Source organism: Symsagittifera roscoffensis, chromosome 1 (assembly GCF_963678635.1).
Source record: "Symsagittifera roscoffensis chromosome 1, txSymRosc1.1, whole genome shotgun sequence".
NCBI classification, from domain to species: domain Eukaryota; kingdom Metazoa; phylum Xenacoelomorpha; order Acoela; family Convolutidae; genus Symsagittifera; species Symsagittifera roscoffensis.
In genome coordinates this window covers 83,409,794-83,431,408 of record NC_087062.1, presented here as the reverse complement: position 1 = coordinate 83,431,408, position 21,615 = coordinate 83,409,794, and the positions used below count along the sequence as shown (strand labels likewise).

General features: G+C 34.4%; 1 protein-coding gene and 1 long non-coding RNA gene across 2 annotated transcripts in view; both read right to left on the bottom strand.

Moving 5' to 3' along the window:
* The window catches only part of LOC134851199 (medium-chain specific acyl-CoA dehydrogenase, mitochondrial-like), a 423,273-nt gene that overhangs the window by 244,231 nt on the left and 157,427 nt on the right, over positions 1–21,615 (bottom strand). The gene's annotated exons all lie outside the window — the stretch shown is intronic.
* LOC134851183 (uncharacterized) lies at positions 4,762–7,668 on the bottom strand. Its single transcript, XR_010164220.1, has 3 exons — positions 6,569–7,668; positions 5,495–6,041; positions 4,762–4,908 (listed from the first exon to the last, which is right to left on the bottom strand). It is a non-coding gene; the product is annotated as an uncharacterized LOC134851183 (long non-coding RNA).

Here is a 21,615-nt window from a genome sequence, read left to right as displayed (position 1 = left end):
GTAAAAAAAAATTTTCTAAGAATGAATTAATTTTGTTGCACTATAAGTACTATCATCTCATTTTGAGTACGGAGTGGTACGATGCCCGTATCCTTGTGTGTTTTTTGACAGAGAGATCCACGTATGGCTTGTGCGTTGATTATTATAACCATGCAAGAGAAGGCAGTTGACTTGCTCACAATTTCAAAAAATCTTAAAACCCGTTGGCTGTTTTTATAAACAGGCATTTGGCTCTTTTCCAGTCCCCCTCTTCAACTTTTTCTGAAATTTATTCAATTGGAATCTACTTAAAATAATTTTCCATGTTATAAGCTGCAATAAAACTTGTCAGTGTGAACAGGTGAAGAAATTCTCACAACGTTTTCTACATGCAAATTTGCCGTAAGAACCATTTTTGAACAGTTTCATTTTTAATTTTACGAGAGGGTGGAAAGCTGGAAAAGAGCCATTGAGTTTATTTTGTTGAACGCGCCAACAAAAAAGTTTTAGTGCGGCAAATTATCACTCATTCAAGCTTAGTGAAACTGAACTGAGGAAGCTTATTTGGTCATTTTATATTTCCATTCAACTCAATTTATAAAACAAACCCCATTTGAAAACTAAGGTTGCTATATTCCATTTTGATATTGACTGTGGAAGGAACACAAAATAGTTCAAAGTTTCTTTATCAAAAGTACAAAAACTATTCGGGACTAAAAAGGCAATCTGTTTCAAGTGATTTCTCACCTAAATTCTTCCTCACATATTTGACATATATGATTTGTTAGAACATATTATAGGAAAGTTTTTCAAAGCAAGCTATATTTAATAATCTTTGAGCTTTTAAAAATAGTTTGTCCAAAAATAATTGATTGTAGTATTCGATGCCGAGAGCAGGTGACCACTCTATTTCTTGTTGTTACATTCACTTTCCACTGATAAATTTTGTACAAATTTCAGTTTTGTGCCAAGTTTAGATGTATATATGAAAAAACTATCGTGTTTCCAATTTCGAAAAATGTAAATTAGACAACACGGCCATATTTTCGGAAAGTTTCACTTGGCCTTAGAGATAAAAATTAACTCTGCATTTGTGTGGAGATATTTGTATCAAATTTTCAACGAGCAGTTGTCTTTTGAGCCCAAATTATCTAGGCACAAATAATCTAGGGTGCTAATTGCATCCCGTATTGGAGTTCTATGATTAAAAATCAATTTTAATTGAGCTTCCTTGAAAACAAAAATGAAAACCAATGAAAACAAATCGATTACAATCATTTAAAAATGGATTTCAATGTTTTCGAGGCAACAAAATTTTCTTTTCATCCATTATAACCAATTTTTTTTGGTCAATGACAATGAAACTAAATTATAGTCGATTTTTTCAACTTTACTGAGTTGCGAATTTCAACGCATATAAAGTCTTTTCTAAGTTTTAAGCTAAAATTGTTTAGGTTGGTTACTTGTTATTCAATTCAATTTTTTTCTGCCTGACTTTGTTATTTTTGTTACTTTTTTATGTTACTTAAAAACTCAATTTTGTTCGTTTCAGCAATTTTTTTAAATTATTAGAAACTTTGGGGGGGGGGGGGGTAAAGTTGGAAGTGGACTGATTCCCTTTCCATTTCCCCCACCTAGTGTTTGCCCTAGGGGGTGGGTTCCGATGGGGGGGGGGTTGTTCAGGTGAGGGTGTGTGGGCTCAGGTGGGGTAGGGGGTGGGCTCAGGTGGGGAGAGGGGTGTTCAGGTGGGTGGGGTTGTTCAGGTGGGGGTGTTCGGGGGGTGTTTGTTAAGTTGGGGGAGTTCAGCAGGAGGGGGGAGGGGGATTGGGTTCAGGTGGGGCGTTGTTGAGGTGGGGGTTAGGTTCAGGTGGGGGAGGGGTGTTCAATTTAGGGGGTGTTCAGGTGGGTTGGGTTGTTCAGGTGCGGGTGTTCAGGTGGGGGTTGCTCAGGTGGCGGGTGCTCAGTTGGGGGGGGGGGGGAGTTCAGTGGGGTGTTCAGGTGGGGGAAGGGTGTGGGTTCAAGTGGGGAGGGGGGTTTCAGTGGGGGGGGGGGGGGGGATTCAGTGGGGGAGGGGAGCAGAGGGGCAGACGTTAGGTGGGAGAGAGCTAAACGGAATCTTTTTGCAATTTGAGTTAAGGTTTAGAAATGGATTAGGCCCTACACTCGCTTTGCAAAGTTTCCGCATATTTCACTTGATAAATGCAGAAATTCTTGCAAAAAATTGCACGACGCGCGAAACAAAAATAAAGCGGAAACAATCCAATTTAATAATGTTACAAAAACCATTATAATGGATTCCAAATAAATTATAATGCATTTTGTTTAGGCGAGAAGAAATGGATTTAAATTCATTTTTGTCCACTTTTGTGGTCTGAAGGTAACATGGGAATCGATTATATTTACAACATTTTAGATCACGAAAATCCATTATAGTCGATTTGTTTTCCTTTTTCTTAAATGCTCGGAGACTGCGTTTTTGTGCATATAGAACAAGTTGCATCGAAAAAAATAGCAAGGAGAGAGGTAAGTTGGAAGATGAAAACATTAAATATATTTTTGAAAAGAATATGACATATGAATTTATTAATATTTTTTTGATTGCATTGCTAGAACATATTTTTTCTGGGCTTCGCTGCATTTTTATTCAATTCGTGAGCCATTTTGAAAAATGATGAGTGCTCAAAACTTGGCTTTTTTATATTATTTCACATTACTTTTACAAATTTTTACATAAAACAAAACAGCATTTGTTTTTTGGATTTTTATTTTTTTCAAAATTCAGACAATTCAGCCAAAAGTATGCAGACAATTCAGCCGAAGACACTCAGCCAATAATAGTGACCGCCGCAATCGCGCTAACGTGTTTCGAGCTTGCAAACAGAGGGTAGGACTCTATACGAAATCTAGAGCCGGTTATCGCCGGGATGCAGCAACGCGCGCGTAGCGCGCCCACCGGCGACCATAAACCGGCAAATAGCTCCAGTTCCGATTTTTTGCTTTCGAATCTAGCGTTTTCTAAAACTGGCTGAATTGTCTCAGGCTAAATTGTCTGTATATTTCTGGCTGAATTGACTGAATTTCAAATTGGCTGAATAGTCTTATGCCGAATTGTCTGTGCGCCGCTATAAACTGCAATAAAACAAATCAGCGTGAACAGCTGAACAAATTTTAACAATGTTTCCTACATGCAAAATACGGTGTGAGCACTATTTGAACAGTTTCATTTTGTAATTTTACGAGGGGGATGGGAAACTGGAAAAGAACCAAGCATTTCATCATGCATTAACAACAAACCCACTAAAAAATTTTTGAAAGTGTCGGCTAATTTGTTTGGGTTTGTTGGGTAGTGCATGAACACATGCTTAATTGAAGTAGTTATCCGATTTTAATAAACTACGCAACATGGCGAGACACCATGATCAATTTGGGGTATATTATATTGAAGCTCTGGCTCCTATAAACTTCCTCCACCTTTCAAAATGGCTGATTTAATTGTTAATTGACGTTTTAATTGTTAATTGACGTTAGTTGAAGTTACGATGTAAGGTATGAAGAGAAAATCTGTTCTCAATTGTTAGTTTTATCAAAACTTTCCTAATTCCAAGGCATTACAATGTTGAAAAAACTTTAAAATTGACGGACACGATGATCAGTTTGGGGTATATTATATTGAAGCTCTGGCTCCTATGAACTTCCTCCACGTTTCAAAATGGCTGATTTAATTGTTAATTGAAGTTTTAGTTGTTAATTGACGTTAGTTGAAGTTACGATGTAAGGTATGAAGAGAAAATCTGTTCTCAATTGTTAGTTTTATCAAATTTTCCTAATTCCAAGGCATTACAATGTTAAAAAAAATTCAACGTTGAAATTGAAAAGTAGGGAGGTGGAGTGGAAATGAGCCGAAGCTTTTTCAGTCCTGAAAAGAGCTATGGGTTATTCGAAAAAAAAATTGGTCGCAAAAAAAAGTCTTTTTTTTTTCTGTTTGACGGATTAGTATAGAGCAATAAATGCAGACTTGGAGAATGAGGATTGTTATTTTGCTGATAATTAGGGTTTTTTGTTGCATTTGAAAAAAAAGGTAAGCTACCCACTCTATAAATAATGACAAGTCAAGATACCAGAAAAAAAAACTAAAATCTTTCTTTCTTTGAGCTTTTAAAAATTATGTGTCCGAAAATAGCTGATTATAGTGTTCGATGCCAAATGCAGATGACTTCTCTATTTCTTACTTTTATACTCACTTTCTAGTGATAAATGCGTTATATATTTGAATTTTGTGCCAAGTTTAGAGATGTATATTTGAAAAAACTATCGTGTTTCCAATTTAGAAAAATGTAAATGGGAAAATACGGGCATATCGGCAATATCGGGTAGTCTGACTGTGCCTTAGAGATAAAGTTTAACTCCTGCATATTTGTGGAGATATTTGTTATCAAATTTCGGCTCTTTTCCAGTTTCCCCCCCTTTCAAATTTAATTTTGAAAAGCTTTTTTAAGGTTGTCATAATGCAATGAAATTTGGCGTGGTGAACAAATCGACAACTGTGAACAGATTTGTTCTTCATACTTTGCAGCGTAACATCACGCATTTAGTCGTAATAACACGTAAAACAAACATAAAACTCGGCATTTTGAAAGGGGGAACTGGAAAAGAGCCCAAATTTCCAACGACCAATTGTTTTTTGGGCCAAAATTATCTAGGCACAAATAATCTAAGGTGCTGATAGCATGCTCGGAGACTACATCCTTCTACATATTGAAAAAGTTCCACCGAAAAAAAATATCAAGGAGAGAAGTAAATTGGAAGATGAAAACATTGAATATATATTTGAAAAGAAGATGACATATAAATATATTAATGTTTTTTCGATTGCATTGCGTGAACATATTTTTTCTGGGCTTCTGCATTTTTATCCAATTCGTGAGCCAACTTGAAAATAAGGAGTGCTCAAAACCTGGCTTTTTACATTATTTTCAATCAGTTTTTTTTTACTTTCAAAATTGAGGTTACTTTCACAAATAAATAGCATTTCACAAAAAAGTACTTGTTTTATGGAAACTTAAGTACCATAATTATTTGAAATTGTTATCCAAAAGAGTTCTAAGCAAATATCGGTGAAAGAGGGGCCCCTTGAAACAACTGGGATTAAAATTCTCGCAAAATTTGTTTTTTTTTCGATACCCCTTTTTTAAGTGTGCCAAACCATCAAATTTCTATGTTTTTAGAAGATTACAAATCGGATATGGTTAAATCTGAAAAATGACCAGTTAATTGATTTCTTGAGAATAAAAAAACAATGCAATTATGTGCTTATAATTAAGCTTAAGCACATAAAAACAATGCTATATTGAGCTTAAATTAATTTCTCAAAATTATGCTTAGTTAGTCATTTTGAAAAAAAATCATTTAATTGAAAATGATCTTTTGAACAACAATCGATGTAGTTTTATGCTTATATTGTCCTAATTTCTGCCTTTTTGATCTGAGAAGTTAATTCTTTGAGCACCCCTCTGACCTGTATTATACCTCCAATTGCAATCAGGATCAACATGTCCACAAATAAAGTAGTGAGCAGTCCTCTCAGAACAATCCAACATCGGTTCTTCTTATGCACCCCCGTCCGCTGAAGCGCAATATGCCCCCCCTCGTAAGTGACGCCCTCAATCGACTCTACATCCTCGCAAGTTTCGCTCTTAGGGGGCTCAGCTGATGCAGCTTTAGTATTTTTGGGCTCTTTAGTTGTCATGTTTATGTAATGTCATTCACATGAGTTGATTATCGCAATCGATAAAAGCAGAATATAAGGCAAGAATTCGCAGTAGAATAAATTCTCAAAAGCATTTAACATAAATAAGAGGTCAAAAATAATCAATATTCTATAAATGTCTATTTGATATAATGATTGCAAAGCAGAAACGCAAACTTATTGTATTTGTATAAATTAGACGAAATTTTCTCAGAATATCTGAAGAATTATCGGAAAGTTAGGAATCCAAATTATAATGAAATTGCTTTTTCTTTTAATTTTACCTGCAGATAGGAGTAATTTTTTATCACTTTTTCTAAAATTAAAAAAAAAAGAACTACAGCTAAATTTAGTGATTTCTCTATGTTATATTCTTTATTTGCCTCTGTGCAATACAATCTACTATTTCTGCAACAAATAAGTGTAAAGCTCTTTTTTCTAAAATAAAAAAGAGTATTTCTGTTACTTACACACGTGTAGTGAAATCTTTGTTTTTCAATGAGGCTCTTTTTTTGCTAGCAGCGCGTTATTTTAAAGCGCAAATTTAAGAACCATATTTTTCATTGCCGCGATAAAAAAATAAAATAGCTGAGCAGAAATTTCTTGCTTTCATTTGATTATTTTTATCACAGGTGTGTTTATTTCATAAGACGATCAAATAGAAGTCGGGGCTTGCAAATTCAGCTACTGTATAAACACAATGCGCATCTGTATTTTCATTTTTTTTGTATATAGATAGAGCTGGTAAACAATCCGCAAAAAAATGCAAAAATATGAAAAAAAAACAGAGACAAAAATAAAGTATGACAAGAATAAAATGTATGCTGAAACAACAAACATTACCGTCCAGGGGCGGACTTAGATGGCGGGGCGGACGTCCTTTTTCGGAGATTTGCGCGCCCAAGCAGACATTTTGACATGTTTTTTTTTTAAATTTCAATTACGGCACTTTCTGCTTTTTTTAAAAAATTTTCGTTGTGGGGTTTTTGGAGAGCTCGGTAAATCATTCTGGTTGAGCTAAAAACCAAATGTCATTAAGATTTTGGATTTTTTTTTGAAAATCAAACACCACCCCCGCTCATCTCAAAAAAATCCTATATCTGCCCCTGTTACTGACTTTTTGTTATTTGAAAATTGAAAATAACGCAAGTTTATTGAATTCAGTCTAAAATTATGTCGTAGAGCAATAAGTGGACTTGATTTGCATGATAGCCAACAGACCCTCGAGACAATTTTCCGCTACAGCGGGTATACATTTTTATCAAGTGCTGACTTTAATGAAACTGTAATAAAAACTTGTAGTCTTCTTTTAACAGGCGCTGGCTTCTTATAAATTTGCTATAAACTTGTAATAAAACTGCAGTCTTATGCGGAAGGAAAAATATATCAGAGCAGGCTGAAAATAAGTTTTCTGTCACGTGCTCAGGGCATACTGCCAGAGTTCAAATAACAAATACATACGATATGCGTGTTTGACATGGTAATGTGACTATAGTACTTTAGTGACTTTTGTTTAGATTAGTCTGTGATATTTATCAAGCTGTGATATTTTCTGCCTTTGAAGTTCATTGACCTGACAAGATCTACTTATGAGTCATTAGCGAAATGAACCCACAGGGATTTCTTTGGATTTATTACAGAATCTACTTTTGCCACCCGTAAATATTCATGACAAACTAATATCACAGGAGCAGGAGATTGGGCGTCTGGGAAATTCTGCACATTCGGGATTGACACAATTGGAAAAGCTGATGATTCAAAGTGATATTCAGTCAATTATAGAATTTTGACTAGCAGTGTGGAGGGAAATTTGTTTTACCATTTGAAAAAAATCTATAACTTAAAGCTGGAAACTGAAAAAATGATTCACTTCGTTTTTGTGAAGGTTTTAAAATTGCTAATTTTGCCATTTTTTGCTAGTTAACGGGCGATATATTTTGCTCTATTAATGTTCAAACGTCAAATTAGAGGGGCTCAAACATCAATTCAAGTCATTTTAATTTTTCATAGCTTATTGGGCGAAAACATAACGGACGACTTAAGAAAAGTTCTCAATTTTCTTATAGCAAATATTTTGAGACGAACGACCTTTAAAGGAAATTCAGAGCATTAAGAGATTGGTTTTGATACAAACCGTTGTTTGAAATAGAATTTTCAGCTCCATTTTGTTCTTTGCCCGTAGGCTTCTCACCTTGCTCATAAAGAACTGCCTCAGTAAAGTTTCACTAAAACTCATGTTTATTATTAGACCATATTTTGTCAATTGGAGGTAGCAAATTTTCAAAAAAAAAACAGTTTTAGGTCGACCAAATTGATATTCCGACAAGTTCTGCCAAACCGCTATAAAGACCTTATTTGGACCGAATTTTCTGCACCGCAGGTGAACTTTGGAAAAAAACAGGCCAAAAAACAGCGTTTGCAGGCAACTTTTGGAAAATTTTGACCAAAAAACTTCAATATTTCGGCGCGCGCTGCCCGCCTTGAAATTAATAATGATAGACGCCAAAGGCGCATTTGGAAACTTTTTCGGTTTGGTCAGACCAAAATGCTTTGAAATAGTATTTTGAAATCAGTGGGTCAAATCCATGAGTGGGTCAAATCCATGAGGGGTCAAATCCACTCGTCAGTTGGTCAAATCCACTCGTCAGTGGGTCAAATCCATGAGGGGAAGAGGCCGTCCGAGACCCCTTTCCAAAATTCCATCCCTGCATTGTAACAGATCTGAATCATCAATTGAACATAGCTCATTTTGCTCCTTGTCAGAAATAATGCTTAAAAATGAAGTTCAGCAAATTTGATTTCAACTAGATTCGGACCCTCCACATTTAACACACATATTAACCTGATAAAAACACCACGCCATATTCAGCTACTAAAATGCTTTAATTCTAGAATATATCGAATTCAGAGAAGCGCATCTTTATGTCCCAGGGCGTATTTGAAAAAAAAAGGAGCAGCCTTTCTAAAATGTGTTTTTTTAAATCTGATAGATGCCGAATTAGTGTTTTCAAAATGTATACTCACCAATGATACAGTACTGCAAAAAATAACTACGGCGTTCAAATATACGAAAATGCAAAGCTGCAAATTGACATTAATCGATTTATTTAAGTTACGGTTCTGCAAAATGGAAATTTGCTGTAAAATTACTGGAACAGATTTTCTTTGCGATATCAGCTTGATTAAAAGAAAACAAGACTGCTCGTATCAGGGCGAAGCCCTGAATGTTGCGACTGCCTTTTAAGGTTTTATGGAGCAGTAATAACATTAAAAAATTAAATGTAATAAAATTAAAAAGTCGAAATTTGTCTGAAGAAAAAAAAACCCACCCCGAGCACAAATATTCCGTTACTTTCGTATCGGAACAAAAACAAATGATAAAGAAAGCAAATGATTCTGCATCGGCCATTTTCTTGGCTGTTCTCATTCCAAATGTGTCTATTATAAAAAAATTCTCTATCATGTTTTTATTTAGTTGTGATCTACAAAAAACAATTGAAATAAAAACAAAAATTTTAGGTTTTTCTGGAATTGAAATGTAATTATGTAGAAGTTTTGCAAAGTATTAGAATAAATTTTGCGAATTATTATGACAGTTTTTGCATTACCTAAAACAAAGGAGCAATCTAAACCTAATCAGCTTGTAGTCGCAGAGCAAAAAATATGTGCGCCTTATAAACATGCACCCATTGTTTTATTTAAGGTTTCATGCAGTCAAAAATTAGCACAAAATTGTTACTCCGACCATTGAAATGGGGAGGAACTTTGTATTTGGGTAAGTTTTAGTTTTTTATTTTTTTGTTCCGACTTTTGATGCGAAAGTAACGGAATATTTGTGCTCGGGGTGGGGTTTTTTTTCTTCAGACAAGTTTCGACTTTTTAACTAGCAATTTTTGACAGAATTTTTTTATATCATTCGAAAATTATTGTTGTCTTGAGCTCAAATTTGAAAAGATATTTCACCTGTGACCATGTTTTGTAAAGTTACGGGGGTTTAAAGATTGCCATTTTGGCCAATACGGGACAATTAACGCGCGATATATTTTGCGCTATGAACGAGTAAGCGGAGAGTTAATCCGTCTTAGAAATTGTTCCAAATTGGTTGCAAGAAGCTTATTTGCCATAATTGATTTGTTACAAGTAGCGAAATTCATCCTTTTGTAGTTTATGTGGCGTATGTTGAGGTATGTTTTTCATAAAAAATTTCGAATTTTAAGAAAAAAATTCATTTTGTTTTATTTTTCAAATTTTTAAATGTTATTACTACTCCATAAACATTAAAAGGCAGTCGGAACATTCAGGGCTTCGCCCTGATACGAGCAGTCGTGTTTCTTTTTGTTTTCCACGCAAAACCAGGTACCTTAATTAATCATCGGACTGAGTTTGAAGCTTTTTCAGTCTTGATTCAAACTACAATAAACATTTTTGAAAAAAAAGTTTTTTTCCCAGTTGCGAGAAAAACCAATTTGGAAATTTGATATTTTCGTCTATATACGGGCTAGAAAAACGAGCAACCACGTTTATTTATACTTAAATTAGGCCGTTTACAATAGCTCATTTTTGCTGCATTTTAATTTTACTCGAGTAAATCAATTTTTGAAGATTTTTAATGCCATTTTGATAATCAAAACTATCAAAAATTCAAAACGAGTTCTGCAAACAAAAATGAATAGTTTTGAGTATTTTATTGTTTTTCTATGATTTTTCGTTTTTTAGTCATTTTCCTTTAAAATTTGGTGTCCTTTTGTCTATATGACTATGACTGTCGAATATGACCAAATCATAGTTATACGTCAGATCTTTTTATCACACCACGTAGAAAACGCTACACTGATTTGAAAAAAAAGTTGTCTTGTATGTTTTTAAAGACTATAGTCGGAACATTCTGTGCTACTTGCACAGTAACCGGCTGTACTTGCTTAAGTTTAAAAACAACTTGATTTACTCTTCGAAGGCAAACTTTGTTTTCGCTTATTCTGAAAAGCAACTTCAGGGAGAAATGTTGGAAAAACTGAGTGTTTGCTTTACAAGGTCAAAGGCTCTTATGCTAATTGGGCGGTCCCCATAAATTGTAAAAGTTTTGAAAAATAATCATTTGCAATCTACATAAGACTTAATAATCCTATTCGTTTACTTAAACATTTGACTACCGATTCATTTTAAACAATCTTCTCCAATTGCCCCCTACCCCACACACCAACCACTTTCTCTACTCGTCAAATGCACCAATTACCTGCCATATTCATCTACAACCGATCACCTCACCCATCGACGCTAGCTGAAAAGCTCGTACTCAAAAATCCCCTCAACGACCATATCCCCTTTCACGCCCCAATCTCTCACACGGAGGCGGAGCCATAAGCAGAATGGTCTAAGAGCAGAATGAGTCGAAGAGCAAAAAAATAAAACAATACATGCAAATTTTAAATTTTACGGTAAAACCAATGATTAAGTGTTATAATAATTCAAATTTTACTCTTGACTCCAATTCTTGAATTGTTAATTTTTAGGACAGATCAAAAATTTGGTTTTTGGACTCCAATTCAGTTTTGGCACTCATTGGTCGTTCGATAATAAACCAACGCCATGCTTATCTCGTTAACAGGTAAACATGCGAGACTTGAAAATTTTCTGGCAATATCTTGAAATTTTTTGTCCGTTTTATAATCGCAACTTAGTCCAAATTCTAGAAATTTTCGCTAGATGCATTGCGAAAATTGAAACAAGCGACCATAATGTGCCAAAGCATGGGAAATTTCTCAAACTGCCGGTATAACCTCAATTTCAAAATCTGTTAATATGGTGTCGGGCATCAAGGGAAAGCCGACTAATTCGTTGCATTTTTCGAGAAAAAAAAATTGAAAAAATTTGCTAAGTTTTTCGGGTTTTCTGGTCCCAAATCTTCAAGCTGCGGGAACATTGCAAATGTTAGCCGACCCGAAGATGGCGAAGAATTGAAAAAAAGAGGTACGGCAGTTTTGAAAGTTCCATCACACAAATTTTTTTGTTTTCTCATCAAAAGTTCAAATAGTAACAAAAATCAGCATACCTTGATCTTGATAAAGTAGAAAAACCCGAGTTATTGTCTACAATTCTTCAAATTTACTGTCCTCAAAATTTTTTGGCGGCTTAGGTTAAATTTTGGTTTCGATTTCGTGGAACACTTCGCTGAGTTGTATCGTACTTTGGGGCCAATAATAGCTGATCTGTCTCTTATAAGTCCTCGAGATTTTACTTATTCAGCGGTATTGTGGTATTGTGAGGTTTTAGCAATTTTTTCGATAATTTTCTATCGAAAATTCATTTCGGACAATTACTGTTCTGGCCCAAAATGATTGTGACTGGAGGGCTCAAAATTGGATCGATATATAATAAGTAGAGGCTCTTTTCCAAACCCCCCTCTCCAAAGATTTGAACTTCAGTTTTTTTGAAACTATTTTAACGTAGTAAAAACTCTCATAATCTAGAGAAAATTTGCATAGTGAACAAACTAACTATTGTGAACAGATTTGTTCTCTATACTTTACATCGTAACAATACGCGTTTAGATGCATTGCGAAAATTGAAACAAGCGACCATAATGTGCCAAAGCATGGGAAATTTCTCAAACTGCCGGTATAACCTCAATTTCAAAATCTGTTAATATGGTGTCGGGCATCAAGGGAAAGCCGACTAATTCGTTGCATTTTTCGAGAAAAAAAAATTGAAAAAATTTGCTAAGTTTTTCGGGTTTTCTGGTCCCAAATCTTCAAGCTGCGGGAACATTGCAAATGTTAGCCGACCCGAAGATGGCGAAGAATTGAAAAAAAGAGGTACGGCAGTTTTGAAAGTTCCATCACACAAATTTTTTTGTTTTCTCATCAAAAGTTCAAATAGTAACAAAAATCAGCATACCTTGATCTTGATAAAGTAGAAAAACCCGAGTTATTGTCCACAATTCTTCAAATTTACTGTCCTCAAAATTTTTTGGCGGCTTAGGTTAAATTTTGGTTTCGATTTCGTGGAACACTTCGCTGAGTTGTATCGTACTTTGGGGCCAATAATAGCTGATCTGTCTCTTATAAGTCCTCGAGATTTTACTTATTCAGCGGTATTGTGGTATTGTGAGGTTTTAGCAATTTTTTCGATAATTTTCTATCGAAAATTCATTTCGGACAATTACTGTTCTGGCCCAAAATGATTGTGACTGAAGGGCTCAAAATTGGATCGATATATAATAAATAGAGGCTCTTTTCCAAACCCCCCTCTCCAAAGATTTGAACTTCAGTTTTTTAAAACTATTTTAACGTAGTAAAAACTCTCATAATCTAAAGAAAATTTGCATAGTGAACAAACTAACTATTGTGAACAGATTTGTTCTCTATACTTTACATCGTAACAATACGCGTTTAGCCGTAATCACACGTAAAACAACTAAAAATTATATATAATTTTGAAATATGGGATGGAACGTGGAAAAAGGCTAAGTCGAAAATCACATCAAAATGGATTTTTTTCACTTTCCTTTATATGCTTTGTTTTGAAAATACAGCAGGAAAAATATGAAATGTTAACAAAACATGATCTAAAACCAAAACAAGACTGCTCGTATCAGTGCGAAGCCTTGAAGATTCCGACTGCCTTTAAGGTTTATGGAGCAGTAATAACATTAAAAAATTAAATGCAATAAAACAAAATGAAATTTTTTTTCTAAAATTTGATTTTTTTTTAATGAAAATCATCCCCCCACACGCCATATAAAGTACAAAAATATAAATTTTGCTCCTTGTAACAAACCAATTATGGCGAATAAGCTTCTTTCAACCAATTTGGAACGATTTCTAAGACGGATTAACTCTCCGCTTACGCGTTAATAGCGCGAAATATATCGCGCGTTAATTGTCCCAAATTGGCCAAAATGACAATCTTTAAACCCCCATAACTTTACGAAAAAAGATCACAGGTCAAATATCGTTTCAAAATTGAGCTCAGGACAACAATACTTTTCGAATGATATAAAAAAAAATTCCGTCAAAAATGGCTAGTTAAAAAGTCGAAATTTGTCTGAAGAAAAAAAACCCACCGCGAGCACAAATATTCCGTTACTTTCGTATCGAAAGTCGGAACAAAAATAAAGAGAAAACATGTATCACGTGTTACAATTAACAATTAACCACTACCCTAAGTTCAATTGTTTTTTCCGTTTTCTTCGTCATTCGGAACAAAAATGAAGGAAAATGCTTATATTTAATCTGATATTAGGGCAAGCTTTTAAAGGTTTGCTTACAAAAGAAGCAAAAAAAACCTGCGAAACTTCTCTCAGTCGTAAGAATCCATTTTAAAACTATTTTGACGTTGTAAAAACTCTTTAAGGTAACGAAAATTTGCATTTTTAACACACTTACTATTGTAAACAGTTCTGTTCTGTAAACTTTACATCGTAACAACATGCGTTTAGTCGTAATCACACGTAAAACAACTTTTAAAAAATGTAAATTTGAAATATGGGATGGAATGTGGAAAAAGGCGAAGTAGGAAATTACATTAAAATGGATTTTTTTTTTTTCACTTTCCTTGCTTTGCTTTGTTTTGAAAATACAGCCGGAAAAAAATGAACTAATAACAAAGCACGTTCTAAAACCAAAAAAATAGAGAAAAAACATGTATCACAGTTTATTTATTACGTGTATCACGAATCACAACATATAACCCCCACCTGAACCAATGCACCCAGCTGAACCACCCGCCCTCAACTGAACCAACTCCCCTCCCCACACTGAGCCACTCCCTCCCCCACCTGTACCAACCCCCTGCTGAACCAATCCCCACCTGAACCAACCCGCTGCTGAACCAATCCCCACCTGAACGAACCCCCACCTGAACCAACCCCCCAATAATCAAAGTAATCTATTTTTAATTGATTATAATCAATTTTTTTTAACTTTTATGGACACTGATAAAAAACTCAAATTTAAAAGATTTTTTTTCCATGGATTTTCAGCGCGGGAGTCGTCTAATTCTTCTCAAGAGAGAAGAAAAACCTAATTTACCTCAGAAAATCAACAAGGTTGCTCGTAACGGGGCAGCCTTGAATATTGCTATTGCGCTTTAATATTTACGAAATAGCTCGTGATTCGAAAAGGAGAAATTTTTCTATGTTCTAACATCTTAAAATTTGCAAACCCGGGTCGGAAATGTCCATTTTGAGTCACCACTACTCCGAGTACGTTATTTTCTAAGCTTTTTTTGCAATTTATATTTTCTCCAAAACGCTATGCAAATTCTATACCGACAGTTGAAGAATTGGAAAAACATTTGAACAGATCAGAACTTTTACAGGTTTTTGACCAGCCAATGGAAGCTCATTAATATTTTAACCCGCATCAGAAATGTCTATTGTAATTAACAAGTAACCACTTCTCTAAGTTTGATTGTTTGTAGATTTTTCTCCGTCATTCGGAACAAAAATGAAGGAAAATGGTTTTATTTAAGTCGATACTAAGGCAAGCTTTTGAAAGTTTGTTTACAAAAGAAGCAAAAAAACGTCCGAAATTTCTCTCAGTCGTAAGAATCCATTAGCAGGCCAAACTGTGCATTCTGTGCATTGTAAGCTGAATCCGCAACATGCCGAAATCAGATTTGTTGCGAAATCTGCAACATCGCTACTTTTCTTTGATCGTCTCTGCTGTTTTGAATTTTACAAACAAATACCTAAAACAGTTTACCGCTTAAAATTGCTCAAAAATTAGGAAAACTAGCGCTATCCGCAACTGTGTTTGCGGAGTCCAGAACAGTTTGTGGAATCCACAAACAAATGATAAGACATTGTATGTCGTGATCAGAGAATTTTTGTTCTTTAATTTGAGCTATTGAGGAATCCACAACTGTAAGTAGAATTTGCAAATTGTGAGTGGAATCCGCAAATTGTAAGTGGAATCCGCAAATTGTAAATTAAATCCTCATTTTGTTTGCGGATTCTATTTACATATATGTTTATATGTAGTAACATTTTAATTTATATCTTCTATTTACTAGGTGGTCCCCAGCAAGTTCAATCTCCATTACTACGTTGATCAGCTACCAGTTGAAATAACTGTCAGTCTCAATTCATGTCACCAACTTCGATCTCAATTCCTAGCTTGCTTTTTCGCTGGTTTTTCTCAGCAACGAAAGTCTCAACTTGTTTTTATTTCGGTCGCCACGGTTTTTCCGAGTCTCGAATATCTTCACTTGGCGAAGTTGAGTTTTTTTCGTAGAAAAACTCTTATCCTGCAGATTTTTGTATGTGACTTTTTTTTCGTCTTCGACTGTGTTTTTTTTGCTGATTTTTGTATGCGACTGGTAGATTCCAAGTTGACAAATTTCGGAAGCGTTGGTGTTTTTCGTCCATGAGTAATAAGTGGTTTAGTTCGGCCACACCTTTCTCGACATTTTTTCATACACGGGATTTACTTAACAATTGCCCCCATTTTTCAAGAAAGGGGGCAACTGTTAAGTAGGTTTGTTTAGTCGAATAATCGAAAAATCAGAATGCAAAAAAAATTTGAATTGTAAATAGACCGTTCTAATGCTAAATTACTGCTTTTGTTTACAGAGGTGGCAATTTTATAGTAGATACCAAAGGGAGGGCGATTGTTAAGTAGATCCCAGACGCGAGTATTTTGAGTTACTGCTCTTGAGTCACGTCGGTTTTTTTCCAGCCAGGAAAATCTCAGTTTGCGGTAGATCAATCTTGATAATTTTTTTCAGCCTCGTAAGTTAAGATCTTCTCAGGCACAAAATTATACTTTGCTGAATTTCTGTTTTTTAAGTTTTTTTTACTGAATTAATGTTTTTTTCCTAGCCGAGCAAGTCTAGACTCAATCTTGCTTTTGCAGCGAAAATACTTTCTTTTGAACATCTGCCACGATATTTTTCTCAGCCGCAAAAACTCATTTTTGGCTGAACCGCATCACGTTTCTCAACCGCAAAATTCTTCAATAACTCTTGTTCGGTCACGTCGAACTGTAAAAAAAAGAGATAATTTTTGATCTTCTGCAGGCACCTCGAAGAGAAATCAGATTATTCAGGCATGTCCGAACTGTTTTTTGCTAGAATAATGAATGGTTGTAGAAGCTATTAGTTTTGCGTTTTCTCCGATTTTGCTGAAACTATTTTCTTCAAACTAAAAAATTTAATTATAGCGCTACGAAATAATAAAAGACTCAAGCGCTACACATGTTTTATTTGTTTTTTAAACTGAAATTCAAAACTGAGAAGAAGTAGGAATTTAAATCAGCTAAAAGCCACAACTAAAAACAGCAGCTGAAAAAAAACAGCAGCCAACTTCTGTGCCCTAAGCTTAGAAATTTTCAAGCAAATTAGGAAAAAAAAACAATTCATTTTTGTTTTTTCTTTTACTTAAAATTTGCACAAAAAAATTCTCTTATATTTGCAAATGAAACATGAAACAGAAAAAATGCGCGTTTATTATGTCAAACTGGCCAAATTGTTGCTTTTCAAACCTCAATAATTTCATATAACATCTGGACATCAAAAGTTTTCAGTTTTGAAAATTTATTAACTGAAGTGTTGTTAAAAAATTAAATTTTTAGCAGACTAGTGACAAACCTTGAAATAGTTGTTACATATAGTTACAAGTAGTTAAAAATAATTAAAATTTTATAGGATTTTATTTTTCAATAACTTTTTAATAAATGCTTTAGAAAAAAGAGTTAGAAAACAAGAAGTCAATGAACGCTGATGAGCAATGATATTTAGATTTAAACTTTTTTTTGTTTTTTGATTTTGATTCTTTTTGTAACGATTTTGTAACGATGGAATAAAATTTTTTAGATAGTACATTGCAGATTTAAAATTTTGAGGTAGATGAGTTTTAATGGACGCCTATTTGGTGTTGATGGTTGAATAACTTTCAGGATACTAACATATTAGTCTTAAAATTACAGCTCGGATTGATGCAGTTAATATAGTATTATTATATTATACAGCAAAAATACTTCACTGATCTGATATCATCGTTTCCGTCAAATTTTGCTTTGCGATGCAGAATTTGCTTTTGTCGCTTTGTGATGGAGGCTCGTCTTATTATCAGCTCGGCTTTGTGAGTCTTATTGAGAGGTGAAATCTTTTTTCTTATTTGGTTTACCGTTTGCTAAAACTAAATTAGTTGTAGGTCTGCTCGAGCCTCACTGGTCGCAACAGATGAGTTCAGATCCAGGATGGCTTTCTCATAGAACCATTTTGAATAGGGTATATCGTCGGATTGTCATGGTATCTAACTTCCACCGGATCGCTCAAATCCTTAGTCTATAACCAATCCTATTCTTACTCGTATCTTTCCTAGACTCAATCTAGACATATACTGGTTCACTGCGAAGTTGAAGGAGAGAGGAAAGCAACTGATTTCAACCTTTAGTATTCTTTCTCTATATCACTACGGTTTCAAATTTACAAATCTAGAGTACGGTTATTCATGGGTCACGATTGGTTAGTAAAAAAAATGTTTTACAGGGAAAAAAATATAATCATAACAAATCGGCTCGTATCAGGGCGAAGCCCTGAATGTTCCGACTGCTTTTTAAGGTTTATGAAGCAGTAATAACATTACAAAATTAAATGTAAGAAAAAATTAAATGAAGAATTTTTTTTTCTTAAATTTGTAATTTTTATGAAAATCATCCCCCGACAGGCCATACAAAGTACAAAAGGATAATTTTTGCTCCTTGTAACAAACCAATTATGGCGAATAAGCTTCTTTTAATTAATTTGGAACAATTTCTAAGACGGATTAACTCTCCGCTTACGCGTTAATAGCGCGAAATATATCGCGCGTTAATTGTCCCAAATTGGCCAAAATGGCAATCTTCAAACCCCCATAACTTTACGAAAAATGATCACAGGTGAAATATCTTTTCAAATTTGAGCTCAGGACAAAAATACTTTTCGAATGATATAAAAAAATTCCGTCAAAAATAGCTAGTTAAAAAGTCGAAATTTGTCTGAAGAAAAAAAAACCCAACCCCGAGCACAAATATTCCGTTACTTTCGTATCGAAAGTCGGTACAATAACTAGTTTCAAACTGGTTCTATCTTTAAGCGCCGGTCCAAAAGAATTTTTAGTCTGAAACTGAAGGTTATGTCAGCCAAAATGCGGAACTTTTACTCGAATATGATTTATTTTTCATGCAATTATTACGAAAGTCATGCAATTTTCTACTCAAATGACGTATTTTTAGGCTGGTTGATTTGTTCTGCTCATTTAAAACAACGACTGCTTCCTCTGCCTTAGTCACACTCGAAATTAAGGTTCAATTTTAATCGAAAAGCGACCAAAAACTTGGGAAAAAATCAAATCTGATAACTTTTTAATATTTTCAAATGCTAGAAAAAAAATGTCATCGTTAGTTGCAGTTTCATATATTGGTCAAGGGATTCTGAACTTTCGGACTGTTTTAGAAAAAATTTTTTCTTTCAAGACAAGTACTTTGTTTCTCAAACCACTGCAGATGATGACAAAACTGGAGAAATTGAATATCAACATTTGTATTCCGTTCCAACCAAAGGTTCATTCTCACTTTTTGTTTTGTATTTAAATAGATTTGAAAGTCTTTGAAAAACTTACCATGAAATTTTAATTATTTCTATTAATTATGTTATCAAAACTATAAATTTAAACAAGCATAATCTATGATTAATTAACTCGCGTTAGAAATTTTTAATGTTTTGATGATTTACCAATCTATTTTCGAATGCAGTTGCGTACATTTTGTGATACGACTGTCGATAATTGCTCTCCAACTCCATCGTTAATTTAATAACTCCTCCAATTGCCAAAAAGAGCCATGAAAATAAACAAAGTGTCACCAATAAACCTTTAAACACCTTCCAGCCCCTGTGTTTATCAGGAAAGCTTTCTTTCTGTTGAATATCCAGTTGTCCCGTTTCGCCATTTTGCAAAGATTTGGCGTCTTCTGTTCGGAATTCTTTGTAATTTAAGTCAAGATCGCTTTCTTGTTTCAATGAACTTGCTTTCTTCATATCGCTTGTTTTGAAAATGAGATCTGAATTGCGAAGTTGCTTTAGTGTAATGACGTACAAATTGATGAATAATAAATAGCCCAATAAATATAAACAAAGGCTTGCAATCGAGAGAAAAAATAAACCTTCACAAGAGAAACACTTCAGTGCTTTGATCAGGTTTGCTCAAATCAAAACAGGGCATTGAATAATCCAACTTGCATGTTCGTTTACGAAAAAAAAACAAAGATGATTATTTTTTAATGAAACTTTGGAGACAAAAAAAAATACATTTTTTTCTATGCATTCCTCCGCACGCAACTTCCAATACAAAAAGTATATTTTGTTATGTAACACTTTTTTTTGGAACAAAAAGCTCGCCTCAATTGAGTTTGAAATGGTATCAGAGCCGTAGTTGTTCGCTGTCTACGTGTAGAACAATTATTACCCCAATAAGGTCAAAGATATTTTTCATAGTCCTTTTTTGGGTTTTTCTCAAAAACGGTCCGAAATTCTGTTAATTGAGCGTCTGTTTTTTTTTGGTATGAGAGCCGAAGGTATCAGAGCCGAAGTTATCAGAGCCGAAGTATCAGAGCCTAAGTTGTTCGCTGTCTATGTGTAGCACAATTTTTACCTCATTGAGGCCAAAGTTATTTTTCATAGTCCTTTTGGGTTTTTTCTTAATAACGGCCCGAAACTGTTAATTGAGCTTCTGTTGTTATTGAGAATCAAGAATTTTTTCGCTCGAAGTAATTTCAACCAAATAGAATCAAGTATGTTATACCAACTTTCTAAATTCGAACAGCAAGGGATCAAAAACTTTCTCAATGGGGTGTTTCGGATTTAGCAAAAGATTTAAAATTTCACAGACAGTTTTCTTAGGACGACTATTTTCCTTGAAACCATTAAAAATTCCTTTTTTGCTTTAAAATTTTTGCTTGCAGTCATTTTGTGAGAAGAAGACCAATAACCGTTTTTGGGTGCTTTTTGAAAAGTTTTGTCCAAAAAAGAGCGTGTGAAGATCCACCAGTTTCAATTGACACTGTTTTTAAATTGTAATTACTCGTCTGCGCGCATCAAGTCATGCCAAAATCTTTAAGTTCAACAAATTCTTATTTCAAGTAATTTAACCAGTGGCGTTTAGGAATGCTTAACTATAAGAATGCCAGAAACTAAAAAAACCTTGTGTTACAGATGACAGAAAAGGACATTTGATGTAATTTTTTCAGTTCGGTATGAGCTTATAATCATGTCCCACTGGCAGGGGCGGATCTGGGATTGAGGCGATCACCAAAAAAAATTCGAAAATTTCGTTGACCTTTTTTATAGGTTGACCAAATTGATTTTCTGAGCTCTACCAAATCACTATAAAGACCCATTTTGATCAACTTTCTGCACCGCAGGCAAAATTAAAAAAAAACAGGGCCAAAAGAGTTGTTTTAGGCAATTTTTGGAAACTGTTGACAAAAAACTCGCGTTTTATCGGCGCACAAAAAGCGCCCTTAGAAAAATTTAGGGTCGGTCAGCCAAAAATGGATATCTCAAAATAGTGTAAAGGGGACTTTTTGGGTCGGCAGAAGGTCGAATCCCCGAGGAACAAGGGTACACCCAAACCCCCTCTCCCCAATATTTGCTAAGAAGATCATTTTAATTATTGAAGTGGAGTAAAGGTTAAATTTGCTTTGTTAAAATGATACAGCTACAATTAGATTGTGTTATTTGCTAATTTTTCTCCTCAGAGATTTGATTTCTGTTTGTTTTTTTGCTAGGGCTTTTGTAAAACACCATTTTCTAAAAAAAAATTGGCGTTTTTGAACATTTGTTTTTTTTCAACACTTATGTAGTGGATTTTTTGACCAAGTACACTTTTAGTTCAGGTTCTACATGTTGAG